This window comes from Gekko japonicus, unplaced genomic scaffold, assembly GCF_001447785.1.
Source record: "Gekko japonicus isolate JY-2015 unplaced genomic scaffold, Gekko_japonicus_V1.1 scaffold257, whole genome shotgun sequence".
NCBI classification, from domain to species: Eukaryota; Metazoa; Chordata; class Lepidosauria; order Squamata; family Gekkonidae; genus Gekko; species Gekko japonicus.
Genome location: NW_015171509.1, coordinates 175,702 through 190,653, shown reverse-complemented (window position 1 = coordinate 190,653; position 14,952 = coordinate 175,702).

The window sequence follows — 14,952 nt, the reverse complement described above, 5'->3', positions numbered from 1 at the left end:
CCCCCACTGGTTTTTGAATGTTGTGGTTTGTAATAGCAGTAGAATAAGTAAGAGTCCAGTAGCACCTTTAAAGACTAACAAAATTGTGGTAGGGTATGTGCTTTTTTGAGTCACTGCTCTCTTCTTCAGGCTTATTTCCATTTATTCTTGGCATCCTCCTGGACTGAATCCTCTTGTACCAAATTGAGACCTAGGTTTCCTATCTCATTACCAGTGCTGATATCTCTACTCCTACTACCCCTCTGCATATCACACCCAATCCAATCAAGCTGGCTATTGCCATTCAGCATCTTAAATAATCTTTATAAAGTTTATATCTGTATAGACTAATTCAAGGGTTCAAAGTACATGGTGAAGAATTCAAACTGCAGGCATTTGCAGATGATCTATTTATTACAGAAAACCCTTTAGGATCTATTCCAAATCTGTTAGGGGTGATTAGAGATTATGGACAAGTGGCTGGCCTCAAGATTAATATTAAGAAAACTAAATTATTGGTTAAGAATTGTTTACCATAAACATTACAAGAATTAAAAAACATAACCAACATGGAAATTGTGAAAAAAGTTAAATATTTTGGTATAATCCTATCGAACAAATGTAGCACGCTAATGGAGGATAACTGTAATAGGCTATTGGAAGAAATTAGAAAAGATTTGGATAGATGGAAAGACATGCATATTTCAATTATGGGGTGGTGACTTTAAAAATGAATATATTGCTAAGGTTTTTATTTTTAGCATAAAATATACCTATAGTGAAAAGAGTACAATATTTTGAAAAGCTAGATAAAATAACTAGGCAATTTATTTGGAAGCCGAAAAAATCAAGAATTAGGTGGAAGATATTACAAGATAAGAAGGAAAGAGGTGAGTTGGGAGTACCGAATTGGAGGATGTATTATCAAGTGGCAGCCTTAAGTTGGATAAGAGAGTGGATTTTATTGGAGAATATAAGATGTTTGGCTCTAGAAGGTCAAGATCTCTGCATGGGGTGGCACGCATATATTTGGTATGGGAAAGATGAAGTACATGCAAACTTTCAGCGACACGTGTTAGGAGGAGCATTGATTAAAATATGGAACAACATTAAAGAACGGTTCTGTAAGAAAACTCTGTTATGGGTATCTCCACTGGAGGCATTTATGAGGCCCACACTTATAACAAAGATACATAGAGAAAAATATGAAATACTATTAGACAAAAGAAAGAAATTAAAATCAGCCGAGGTTTTAGAGGATCAAAATAATATTAAATTATCTTGGCGGGAAAATACTCAATTAAGAGCTAGATATGACATAGACATAAAAGAGGGGTTTGATGAAAATAAGAATGAATTAGACAAGATCTGGTTATCGTCAAGTGATAAATTGATTCAAAAATTATATAATTGATCATAGGAAGATTTTATGCAGGATGAAATAGTGAAAGCATCCATGATTTCATGAATGCAGGATATAGGTTATACAATAAATTTAAAAGAGTGGCATAGTGTGTAGAAAAAAGTAAAAATTTTAAGGGCCGTATCATATAAAGAGAATGTTTATAAAATGCATCATAGATGGTACTGGTCACGAGACAAAATTGCCAAATGTCAGAAGAATATCTCAAGCATATGTTGGAAATGTAAATCAAATGTGGGCACTTTCTACCATATGTGGTGAAAATGCCAAAAATACAAAAATATTGGAGTATGATGCAAAATTTTGAAAATAAATATTGAATTAAAACCAGAGATTTATTTGTTAAATATAATACCATGTGAACAACTAACACACCGAGAGCTGTACATCCTGCTACATATCTTAACAATTGCTAGGATTTTGATAGCAAAATACTGGAAGACAGATAGACTACCCGGTCAAGATGAAATAGCGTTCAAATTAATGGAAGCGGCGGAAATGGATAAAATACATGCTCAAGTGCATGGAATTTAAGATAATATTGTAATTAAAAATGCCTAAGAGTTTAAAAAATTGGTAGAAAATAATGTATTGTTTGCTCCAATTTAAGAAATCGAATGATGTAATGATTTTGTACATATGGATAAAAACCAATAAACATATATTTTTTAAAAAGTTTATATCTCTGGTACCTTGTGTTACATTTTATGACACACATGGCCCAGCCCAACAAAGTAATGTTTATGTCAGATCCGGCCCTCATAACAAATGAATTCAACATCTCTGTGCTAGAGAGTGTTTAGGAAGACTGATCTCTGGAGACAGGAAAAGCTGAGTGGGGAAAAAGATTTGATAACATTCCTTGCAACAGGAAAAGAAGGTCTCTTTCAGCTGGATCCATCAGGTTTTTGGTTGTATTTTTGTACGTTCTAGGTTAACAACTAAGGTTTTTGATATCCAGAAAAAAAGGATAGTCCTTAACCTTGGCTGTTTCCACCCACTTTCAATGTAGCAACAGTCAGACTGCAAGGCCTCTGTTGGGCCCATCATACTTGCTGGTCTCCAATTTACATTTTGGGGGAAAGTGCGTCTCTATTTTATTTTACTTGGATCTATATTTTCTTGATTGAGAAAAGTTGTTTTTTTCATTGTGGGGAGGGGGCTGCTTCAACCACTCCTAAGCATTTCTTTCAATTTCCATTTAAATTTTAAATGGTAAGCCCATCTGCATGAACAAGATTGGGGGGGGGGACATGCAGATCAGGGGCCTTTTAAGATTTCCTTTTGCCCTGTATGTTGCCCAGAAAGAACATTGGCAAGAAATGTACACTCTGTACATGTTCATACTCTTCATTTTGCTGTTACTTAAAATGGTGTGGTACAGTTTCAAAGGGACAACTAACTGGGATGTATAAAATGAATGACAGGGTTGCCCATTGGAAACAATGGGAGAGGCTTGAAGGCCCATTGGATATAATGGGAGCCAGGAATGCTTATTAACTTGCATGGGCTCCATTGAAATGCATTGCAGCACAAAAAAACATTGCAAAGAAAACATGGAATGGTTTTCCATTAAGGTCTATTCTGCAAGTGAATTTAAATGCAGGACACAGCAGGAGACTGCTGAGATACCAGTATAACCACTGGCCAACTCCCACCTTTTCCTGGGTTTAGCCCAGCCCAGGGGCATGGCTAGGGGGGTTCCCAAGGGTTCCCAGGCCCCCCTAAATTTCTGGGGAGCTCCTTCCTAAATCCCACATGGCTCCACCTCCATAGATAGTAACAATGGCCTGTGATGTCACTGGCTCCTCCCTATGATGTCACTGGGCCTCGGTTCTTTTAAGGACCTAGCATAGCAATGCCTCTGGCCCAGCCCCAGCCCCCCCCAAAAAAATTGGAAAGTCTGTGCCATTGGGGCAAGCAAGGGAAAGACAAATTTTAAAAAAGAAGTGTATTTCCCCCTGCCCTTGCTATCCCATCACAATTTCTCGTGGGTTTCCACTTGTCCATAGTAATTTGTTCTTGTTGGGAAAAGCAAAAGGAGCACTCCGTGCTCAGTCTGTGACATCCTATAAGGTGTCTGATATGTGTAAAACATTCTTTCTCCTTGACATCAAAGATGTTATTCCATTGACTAAACCTGGACCTTTATGTTCATTGTGACTGCTGTGAATTTCTGCAGAGAGAAATGGCACATGTGCTTTGATCCTTTTGCTGCCATCTGGCTTTTGTTTATTTGTGGAACTGTGATGGAAGGGGAGAATGAAAATTAATATGTGGTTTCCAGGCAGTTCCAGCAAGTGCATTGGGAAGTGAGCGGGGGGTGGGGGGGGATGATGATCTGAGCCAAATCTGTTTATTCTCATTGTTGGTTCTAAGTATCTGTATGCTGCTCATTATGAAGAAAGACTACACGGGGAGAAGGGCTATTCGTTACCCAAGAATCCTCAGTGTATTCATTCTCCACGCCAATTCCTAGGCAGGAGCACAGTGGCTGAAGTCAGGTTCAGATGCCATAAAATTTTCCATGAGCTTGCTCATAGACAGAGTGGCATGACAGAGGTAACATCTGGCTTGGGAAGGTGTTGACAGCTGCTACGTCCCAGCAGAGAGTCACACGAGGTTTGTTACTGTACTCACCCAAATCATGACAACATAGTTATGCTGGGCCAGAAATGTCTTTCTCCATATTGCCACATCCATGAAAAGATTTGGCATGGAGCATTTTACTGCACCTCAAGTGAACCCAAGAGTAAATTAGATGTGGGAAAGGAGGGTGAGAGGGAAAAAAAGGTAGCCACTCAGATTGCATAAGAGAAACGAAATAGGGTGACCTGTTATAGGTCCCTGGATGCAACCTAGCTATTATAATGAGCTGTGTCATACTTTAGACAACAACAAACCTGGTTTGGCTCGGGAATATGTAAAGGGATGTGGGGGATTTTCATTCAGTGGGAAATCCTAGCTACTCCTGGCTGTCTGACAGCTGAATGTTACTTTCAAATTTCTGCCAGAGCTACCTATACAATTCTTCTACAGTTGGTTAGTAACATTTGTTACATAGTGTTTTGGGATGCCCTTAGTATGAAATGCTCAGTCAATGTGAGAAGAAAAATGGTAGGCAGGTAATTTATATCTCCTTGGGAAGGTCGGGTAGGGCTTGTACAGGGGTAGCCCACCCAGTCCAGTCCAGGGATGAGAGGGAATCCTGTACTTTTCAGTACATTAACCAAGGTAGCTTATGCGGTCAGGGTTAGGCACAAGATTTAGCCTTGGATTTCAAGTTACATCATCAGAGACAAATTAGCAATAAGATGGATCTTTATTCAGTACAGAGCACAGCAAACAGACTAGGAGATTACAAAATAACAAAGGCTAGGGCAATTTGCCTTAACTACACATTAAAGATACATAGTTGCCCATTCCGGAACATCCAACAGTCCAGAATAGTCCAAGGGATTTTGAAGGGAAATCCCATCTTTGCACACCCATGTGCTCCAAGTCATCAAGCAGGTCTTTGTTTTCCAAGAGACAGCATTTCAGGTGCAATAAAACAGTCAGCAAGAGCCTCAGAGCTAATAGAACAAGAGACTCGAGAACAAGAAGAAGAGTCACTCCCATAGGGATCAAACAATTATACCCCAATCTAATCATGATTAGCCGTGGCCATTCGGCCAATCACGAGCAGCAGGGGTGTGTGGCAAATTTCAGGTTGCCATAGCTGCGTGTGGGGATAGGCTATAAGTTTGGGACCCCGCCTGCAGTCATATGACCCAGTTTCCAGCTACTTTATGGTCTACGTGACTAGTTGCATGTGGGCCAGAAAGTGGAGCCATGAGGTCTGGCTTTTGGCATGAAGGTGCGAAAGAATGTGGGTTTATGGCATGGCTATTGAGGCCATGTGGCCTCACCATTTCGCTTGCAACAGGAAATAAGACACAGCATGTTATCATAATGTAATCACAGGAGAAGGCATGTGGCTATAGAAAGCAGAAAGCAATTTTTCTATACAGGGCTGAGTCATTATCTTGTACGAGTTTCCCAGGCTGTGACATGCTAATGGAGGAGCTTTCCTGAGGAGGTTCTTTTGCATATGGATTGGCTGTTGAGTAGATATAAATTACCTGCCTACCATTTTTCTTCCCACATTGACACAGAGAGTACTCCGTATTGCTGTGTTATACCTCTGAAGATGCCAGTCACAGCTGCCGGCAAAATGTCAGGTACTACAATGCCAAGACCTCGGCCATACAGCCCGGAAAATCTACAACAACGAATGAACTCTGACCGTGAAAGCCTTCGACAACATATTAAGTTCATGTCACTTTCAGTTTGAGTACATTGGTATAATTCCATGTGATATCATATTATCATAGTTTTCTTTAACAGAAATACTTGTGTTTTTTTAAATAAACTTCACAACAAAGTTCAAAGCACTTGATGGACCTTATATTCCACCTGCAAAACTGAATTTATAGGCACTGAGAGTTCACTGAGAAAAGAACTCTTTTTTTCCACTGAGAAAAAAATACTTGAAGGTTACACACATTTTTCTATATGTTTTCTCAATTCATATACGTTAAGAACTTTCCTTGCTTACTAAATACAACATACCCCTATTGAACAAGAAGTCACACTTGTATTGGTACTTTGAGGATTTATTTTATGTCTGTATTATACATTACTTGCTCGACCAAGGGGCATTGAATCTGTTTACCTCCACTTAGCTCCAAGTGTACATGAGGATCTGTAGCCTCCATTTAAGTGAATGAGGAAACCCCTACTACTGGAAACAGCTATATACATATGCAAGATCCCTTGCAAACAATTAATTTATGTCTGGGCCAACACGTCTGGTCCCTTTGACAGAATGAATTTTCATCTGTGTGCACTATGATGATGCTAATCTACTCCAGGATCCACATATGTTGTAGATATGTTCTTTCCCCCCAGTTACTATTAATCCTCCTCCTCCTCTATACATTTACCACACACAATAAATATAAAGACACCAGACAACAATATGTGAGTTAGGCTAAGGTTTATTCAGTTTAATTGCAATTTGTTAACTATAATTTATTTGAGTGGGTCTGCTACAAGAGTATCCAATGGTTAGGGCTGCCAGCCTCCAGGTGGGACCTGGGGATCTCCCACTTTTACAACTGATCTCCACTGAGAAAGTGCCTGCTTTGAAGGGTGGACTCTGTGGCATTGTACTATGCTGAGGCCCCTCCCCTCCCCAAACCCTGTCCTCTCTTGGCTCCACCCCCAAAGTCTCCAGGTATTTTCCAACCCAGACCTGGCAACCCTACCGATGGTTCACCAGCATTTGGGCAGAACCACTTGAACAGTACTATAGACATACTTCACTTTTCTTTTCCTGCACCTCAGAATGGGGCCTAGAGATGTTCCTCAGCTCCTTTCCCCTGTACTGGTAACGTGCTGACTGAGATTACAATGTACCAGGGGTCATTATATAGAAAAAGAGGTGCAGGAGCTCATTAGCATAACTTATTTGCATATGCCACACCCCCTGACTTCACCGGAAGTGTGTCAGAAGGCAACACCCACTGCTCAGGCTCCACCCCAAAAACCTCCAGGTATTTCCCAACCCACATTCAAACCTGGGACTCCCAAATCCTTGTCTGGAACACTAACCACTATACAACACTACATGGGGCAGCGACTGCTGAGCAGTAGCAAGCAGCTGGGCTTGCATGAGTTATGTAAGTTGCATGGTGTCAAGTTGTCCAGTGGCTGCTGTCAAGCCTGACATGATCACTTCCCCCTACATTTTGCTGACAGAAACAAATGCTTGAAGGCTGGAAATACTGCTGTGGTTGACAACCAATGGCCACTGAGAGAATTCCTTTCATATAGCTACAGGTGCTGCTTCTATTATGGGTGAGGGTTGACTGAACTGGAAATGTTGGTGCCTGAACCTGGGATGCTCTGTCATGAAGCCATGGCCCTTCAGCTGAAACAAATCATACGGATACCTGACAACACTGACCTGCCGGTGGCCAGTGTTATGTCAATGCCTTTTTTTTTAATGTACTTTTTCCATACATCAGAGTGCACTCACAAGTGACTGTGATATCACTTCTACTGTAAAAATATTCAGACACAATGAGCTTATTAAGCATTAAACCCAGTCTAAAAGAACATTCATTTGTCATCTACTTTTCTTTTTATTTGACACGGGTAAACCATGCCTGCAGAATATGGACCAAAACCGTGAAATGAGTTACAAACATGAAATTTTTAAAAAGGTGTTCAAAAGTTGGAACTATTGGAAGGGGAAGGACTTGCCTGGGGCACCACTGGATCGAGGGCTGGTCCTGCATACATGCAGCTGGGATGAATCTGAATTAGCGTTACAAAGTGCTCAGCGGTAAAATCTGTAGGAGTTGCCTTGTGTCCTCAGAACAAGATGCTGCAGGGAGTGATGGGAAAATAAAATGACAGAAAAACCGAATGGCAGGCAGTTTAATGGTTTAGGGTACTTAAACCCTGTCTTGAGTCACTAAAGTGTTTGCAGATTTTGTTTGGTAAATGTGGCTACCTGCTCTGCATATCAGATGAAAGAAGTGAGTTGTACTCCGTGCATACTGCCAAGGGTCCTTGCCCCAGTGGGTATCGCTTAGCAGAACAGGGCCAATTTTAAGAACAGCAAATTCTTGCTGTGTGTGTGGGGGGCGATTTTGAATGGGAAAGGAGTGGGGAGTCATTTCGTCACTATCTCTGCCATTTCTCTACTCCAGTTAGCACTTTATGCACCTTCCCCCCCCACACACACACACTTTAAACTGCATATTTTTGTACTTTTTGACCAAGCACATATGTAGAAAAAACTGCAGAGAGAAAAAAAAATTAAGAGAGAACTTGCAAGCAAGGAAATGGTTGTGATGCACCTACTCTCTTCCCTTTTCCCCCTCCAAAACTCCACTTTAAATCTACTTCTCTTTTTTAAAAAACAGAAATTTTGGCCCAGGAAAGGTAGGGGGTGACTGCAGGCCTCTGGATGGGCACTCTCTCTCTCCCTCCCCACGGGCTCACCCTTTCTCTGATGCCCTGCTATGGAGGGCAGCCATGGGAGGCAGGGAGGAGGAAGGGGACAGGACCAGACAGCGGGGCAGGGCGCGCGGTGACTCCTGGCAGATTTGGAGTGGGGTGGTGGTGACCTGGTGGTGGCATCCCTCTTGCCTTTGGCTGCCTGTCCCTTGGCAAGGCTGGTTCTCCTTCCCTGCCAGCCTTGACTTGACTTGTTTGGCTGCTGGGAGCAGGGAGCGGAGCTTGCTGCATGTGCCCCCCCCCTGGGCTCCTTACTGCAGGAGTGTCGCTCTGGTGAGCTCCGGCAGGAAATGAGCTCTGCAATGCACAACACTAAGAGACTTCTCTCCCCAGGCACTTGGAGTGGTCAGCCCACAGTGGCTGGTTTGGTTATCTTACCCTGTCCTGAATCTGATCCATACATACCTCAAAGTGCTCACGGATCTAATTTGGTAGAAGCACTACATCTACATTAATCCTGCCTGCCATTTGCATAGTACCTAACTAGACTAACCAGGCCTATTTAAGCTAACAGCACCCCCTTTGCATAAACAGTATGAAGCAGAAGAAAAAGAAGATTCAGGCACCCCCACATGCACACAGGAAAGCTCAGTCTCTTGGTTGCCCATAGCCTGGCAAGTGGAAAGACGGAAGGCTGAAGGGCTGGGGATCATGACACCAGCAGCTAGCATCTGCTGGCTAGGAGTGGGACCCATCTGTTTTACAATGCAGAATATAGAATAGACTCTGTCAGAGAATGGTATCTGTTGTTGTCTCCCCCCCCCCCCCAGGTTTTGATAGCAGGAAAGAAAAGCATGCAGTAACCTTCAGTCACACAAGAGACCATTAGAAGCCCTGTCATGCAGAAAGGGCATTGTGGAGCAAAAGAGCTGCCTGGATCTTTAGCGTCATCCTTTGTTGTTGTTATTACACATGACAACAGAAGTAGCCTGATCCTTAAATGAGATCTCACAGTCCTAAGATAGACATCAATGTTCAGATTCATTAGTCAGGCTTCAGTCACTTTAGGCAGGTAGTTACAGAATACATCAGCTGCATTTAGAGCTGGTGGCAATAAGAAGCAAGCAGGGATTTTTCCATCACAGTAAAAGTTTCTCTAGTATTGAGGTGAGGCTTGCATCTTCATTATTGCTACTACCCAGATATAGACAGGAAAGTAATATAAAGAATGCCTGAGGTACTCTTCCATGACTATTGGCTTCCTGTCAATAACTGAGGGACTTTCTGGGGTCCTGTGCAGTAGGATGCCTGGCCAAGTCCCACCCTGGAGGAACTTTTCCTGGATAGTAACTTTAACACTGTAATTAGATTTCACAACCTAGAGCTGTTCATATGCTGTAGATATTTTCTCCCTTGGAGACGTATGTAGCTCCAAATTAGCATTTGTATTGGTTATCCAGTTCAATGGGCTGTTTTATGTTCATTTAGAATGCTACACATAAAAAACAGTCCTAACAAATTTCAACATGTTTTGCATGAGACAGTACAAAACACATTTTAACTAACCTACCACCCTTTCTCACCCTTTCCCTTGCCATCTGAAATACAGTTGTGGTATACATATTGTTTCTTAAGGTAGATTTGTTTTATCAATAGAAATAGAGTCTTTTAACTTCTTTCATACACTCTTTAGAAATAATTCAAATTGACAACAAGGGAGATATCTATCCTACCTCCACTCCACCCCTTTTCACTTTTTGTTGTCTAACAGTGCAATTCTATGTAGTGTTATTCTAGTCTATGCCCATTGGAATCAGTGGGTTTATACTGGAATCTGCATAAGATTGCACTGTTAATTTCTGAGGAAATGAGCTGGCAAAATTAAGATTCTGTATCCCAATATTTGTAATATCTTGTGCTGAAAGATAATGCATTGTGGCGGCCCTGCCCCACCACAGCGATAGTCATAGTATATTGTGAAGATTGGCAATGTATTCTGTACAGGCCCTTGGATAGCTACTGGGGAATGTCTGTACTGAATCAACTATAACAAAGGAAAGAAAGATGGGCCATTTGTGACATTTACCCCCCATGTGATGGAGAAGCTGGTCAGGGAGGAGGACAGCAATGCTTTATCTTTACAATTGATTAATGTGCTATGAAATTTTCAAAACTGTCCCAAGCAAGTGAAAAAATGATATACAAGCACAACAAAGATAAGGAAACAATGGCCAGTGACCAGGGCACAAGCAACATTTGTTTGGCCCAGTATATCTCAAAACACGCCCCACCAATCCCATCCCGTACATATGAGCACCTGAGTCAGGAAAGAATTATGTCTGTTTGGTCCTGCTAAGTTTATCTGCCCTCACTGAACACATAGAACATGCTTGGGACCTTCCACTGAGGTGCAGAATTGGACCTGGACCTGGACCTTGAGGTTGTCAACCTCCATGTGGCCTCTGGTGTTCCCCCAGAATTACAACTGATCTCCAGGCTACAGAGACCAATTGAGAAAATGACAGCTTTGGAGAATGAATCCATAGAGTTTACCATACACTCTATTAAATCCATCCCTAAAGCTCCAGGAATTTCTCAAACTGGAGTTGGCAACCATACCTGGATGTAGGAAACAAATGTTTGATTCATGAAGTGAAAGAATAGTTTAGTCCCCTTGTATCCTAGGGAGAGTTGTGGAGCATTCTCTAGTGTTTAGGGTTTCTTGAATCTTTTCTCTTTCAGTACAGCCTACCTCTTGTTGTTTTCTCTCTCTGCTATGTGTTAGTATGTGTTAGTGCTTGTGCTCTGAAGGCCTCCCTATTGCATTAAGGGCCACCAGTCAGTTATTGTCTTTTTGCAAAATTCTGCTTCAGTAAGTGCATTGAAAGCAAACTCCAATGGATTGGATTATTTCCTAAACTGTTTCAACAGATTATGAGCCCAGCACCCAGGATAAATTGCAAGAAAGCTATAACTATGAGTCATAAGAGAAAGGAGGGGCATGCCCCATCCAAAGGAAAATGGCAAGCAGTGTGGATGTTAAGTTTGCAGTGGCATGAGTGTTCAAACCTAAATAGCAAGCTATATCTGCTGCATAAACTGTATAAAATGAGACTTGGCAGAGAACAAGATATGCATGAACATGTAAATACCATGCTAGAAATTGCGGAACAGCTGCATGGGTTTAGAGAAGAAACAAAAGACAATCAGATAGTTGTATTATTACTGTGCAGTCTTTCAGAGTCCTTTGGTCCACTCATCAGTGCCCTTGAGACTAGACCAGATGCAGATCTAATACTTGAATATGAACGGAAAAGTAATGGATGAGTGTAATTGAAGAAAAGAACTACGAGCAGGTGGAAATACTGAAAAAATAGAAACAGCTCTCAAGGTAAGTGAGGCAGTAAAGCATGCAACTGAAACCAGGGTGTGTCACTGCTGCAAAAGGGCTGGATATCTAAAAAAGAGTTGTTCAGTTTGGAGAGCTAAACAGAGAAAACAAATCACAGAATCACCCAAAGAAAAGGCAAAAGCTACATGTGCCTTGCTCCCTAAAGGCAGTGAAACAAAGTCTACACATCCCTTAAAGATAGTGCATTGTGACGTTTGTGGACCCATGAGAACTGTTACACCAGGAGGAAATAAATACCTGATGACTTTCATTGATGACAATTTCAGGTACACTGTCACATATCTCCTGAAACAAAAGAGTGAAATACTTGGGAAACTCCAAGAGTTTGTGGCAGTAGCCAGCAATAAGTGCCAAAGAAAGCCACAAACATTCCACATAGACAATGGGGGGGATATACAAGTAAAGAAGTGGAACAGGTATAGAGCACCAGGCAACCATGCCATACACACTTAAACAAAATGGAACAGCAGAAAGGAAGAACCACACCTTAGTTGAAATGGTCAAAGGCATGCTTCTGGATTGCCAAATAAGTATTGGGGTGAAGCAGTTAGGATGGCAACATATCTACAAACTACATTACCATCAAAAAGCAATTGACAGCACTCCATACAAATTATGGAATGGATCAAAGCCAAGAGTTAGGCACATCAGAGTGTTCGGATGCAAAGCCTATGCCTTCATTCCCAGTGAAAACCACTCAAAGGTGGACAATGGAGACAGAGAAGGGATACTAGTGGGTTACAATAATAGCTGTAAAGGGTACAGAATTCTATTCCTGATGACAGACAAGGTTGCAATAAGGGGTACAGTATACTTTGATGAGACCCCAGGACTAAATCTGATGCAATCCGCAGAAGTTAAAGAAAACTCATTAACAAGTGAGCAAGAGACAGCAAGCAAAGTAGAGGTGGAATTCAGCACACACCTGTCAAGATTTCAAGAGGAAATGGGACCAAACAAAGTTACAATCCTCAGACACACAACCAAAGCAACTAAAGGCATACCACCCTGCAGACTATCCTACATAGCTATAGCCAAAGCTGAAAAAATACCTGAACCTAATATTTTGGGAAGAGATCTCCAAGTTGCCTAAACATAAAGCCAGAAAGTGAAGAGAAGCAGTAGCAGAAGAGACACAGTCACTTCACAAGAATAAAGCTTGGAGGCTTCCGGTCTTGGCTCCCTTAATTGTGGCTGTGCTCCGGGAGATGCGAGCCTTGAATCGGCGGATGGGAGGGGGTGCGATGGTCTGCATCACCCCCGGAGCCCTTGTGTTTGGCTCCTAGCCATGGGGCACTTGCAAGGCCCTTCCTCCGGCAAACAGCCAGTGAAGGGGGGCGCTCCCCTGCCCCGATGGTCCTGCCGCTGATTTCCTGCATGGATGCGGGGATGCACACCAGGACAAGCGCTTGGTGGCCAGGCGAGTAAAACGAAGAAGGCGAGATCTACACTACTATGTGTTTGTTGAAGCAAAATCTTCAAAAAGAAAACTGAAAGCCCCCCTTTACTAAACCGAGAGGGGAATTCCCCCTCGTGAGGAAAAAACCCGAAACTTTTAAACAAAACCATAAAAGGAGGTGGACTGTAAAAGCGAAATATACTATAATAAAGAGTTTTAAAGAACTTACCAAGCATTTCTACAGGGTTAAGAGACTTTGATAATGCATTATAAAAAGTAAACAATTCTCAAAAATGGTGCCTCTGAAGAAGGAGGAGAAGGAGAAACAAACAAAACTGAAGCTCACGGCCAGAAATGCCAGCCCAGCGAGTTCTGCTACTAGATGGGACACTACTACAGACTTCCAAAGTATGCTGAATGAGGCTTTGCACCCTCTGCTGGAACAAATGATGTCATTACATCAAAAATTTGACATACAACAAAGCCAACTAAATGAAAATACTAAAAAGACGGAGAAAATGGAACAAGAACTTAAAGAAGTGGATGCCAACACTCAAAAGCTTAAAAAACAAATGCAGGTGATGGGGAAAAAGAGAGCAACTGATGAGGCTCAACTTTTACAGCTTCATATGGAAAAGGCAAGCTATGTCCTAAGATTCCAAGGGGTTTCTGAAGCTAAAGGAGAAGATCTAAAGCAGATTGTAAGTGAAGCTTTGGCACCGGTGGCAGACTTGAAAGCAGATTTTTTACAAAGCAAAATAGATACAATTTATAGGTCGTATTCTGAATACATAAGAAAGAATAATCTGCCCGGTGAGATTGTGGTGAGATTCTCCAGGAGACAAATAAGGGACCAAACCTTGAAAGCAACAAGTGGAATACCCTGAAAATCAAAGGCAAAGAAATACGAATTTTGAAGGACATTCCATTTGAAATAAGGAAGAAGAGAGAGAAATCTAAAGACTTGGCACGGTTTTTACAGAAAAATAATATCGCCTACTGATGGAGTGTACCTGAGGGCATTTTCTTCAAATTCAAAGATAAAAAAGTGAAAATTGACTCTGCAGAAAAGGCACGCGAATTCCTACTTCAAGATGGCAGCCCAGCAGGTGAAGAAAGAAGAAGACGGCAGCAACAAGGGAAGTGAAGAAGAAGGAATACTGGCACCCTGTGACGAGGACAGCTTCTGAACTGGGGGCTGCCACCCCTAAATTAAGCTATCGACTGAGAAAAAAAGGAAACAAAATGAGTTGTTATTGTTCTCTGGATTCTCTGCAAGATGAATTTAAAGCATTTCTTTATAGAGCTCTTTATATAGTCAGATTTGTTGGAGATTCCAGTAATAGCATGAAGAAGTTTGTACTCACATAATGTAGCAAAGTAATAAGCTTATATAAATGTGAAGCTAATCTTATAAGCAATGTATATGACCACCATCTTTTAGAGGTTTTAGAGGTTTTTCTTTACTTTCACATATAGTATGTAGATACCCTTCCCTATTTCTTTGTAGTTTATAGAAAATGCAAATAAAAAAATCCCCTATGGGGGGCCAAAAAGAAAAGAAAAAAATAAGTCTTGGACACTCACCAAATTGCCACCTGGGCACAAAACTGCTGATGCTCTCCTGAAACCATTGTCTAGTGACCACCATTGGACCCATCTAGCAAAATTAAACATGGTGGAATAGTACACATGCTGTTGAGAAGGGGTGTTGGAGAAGCAACA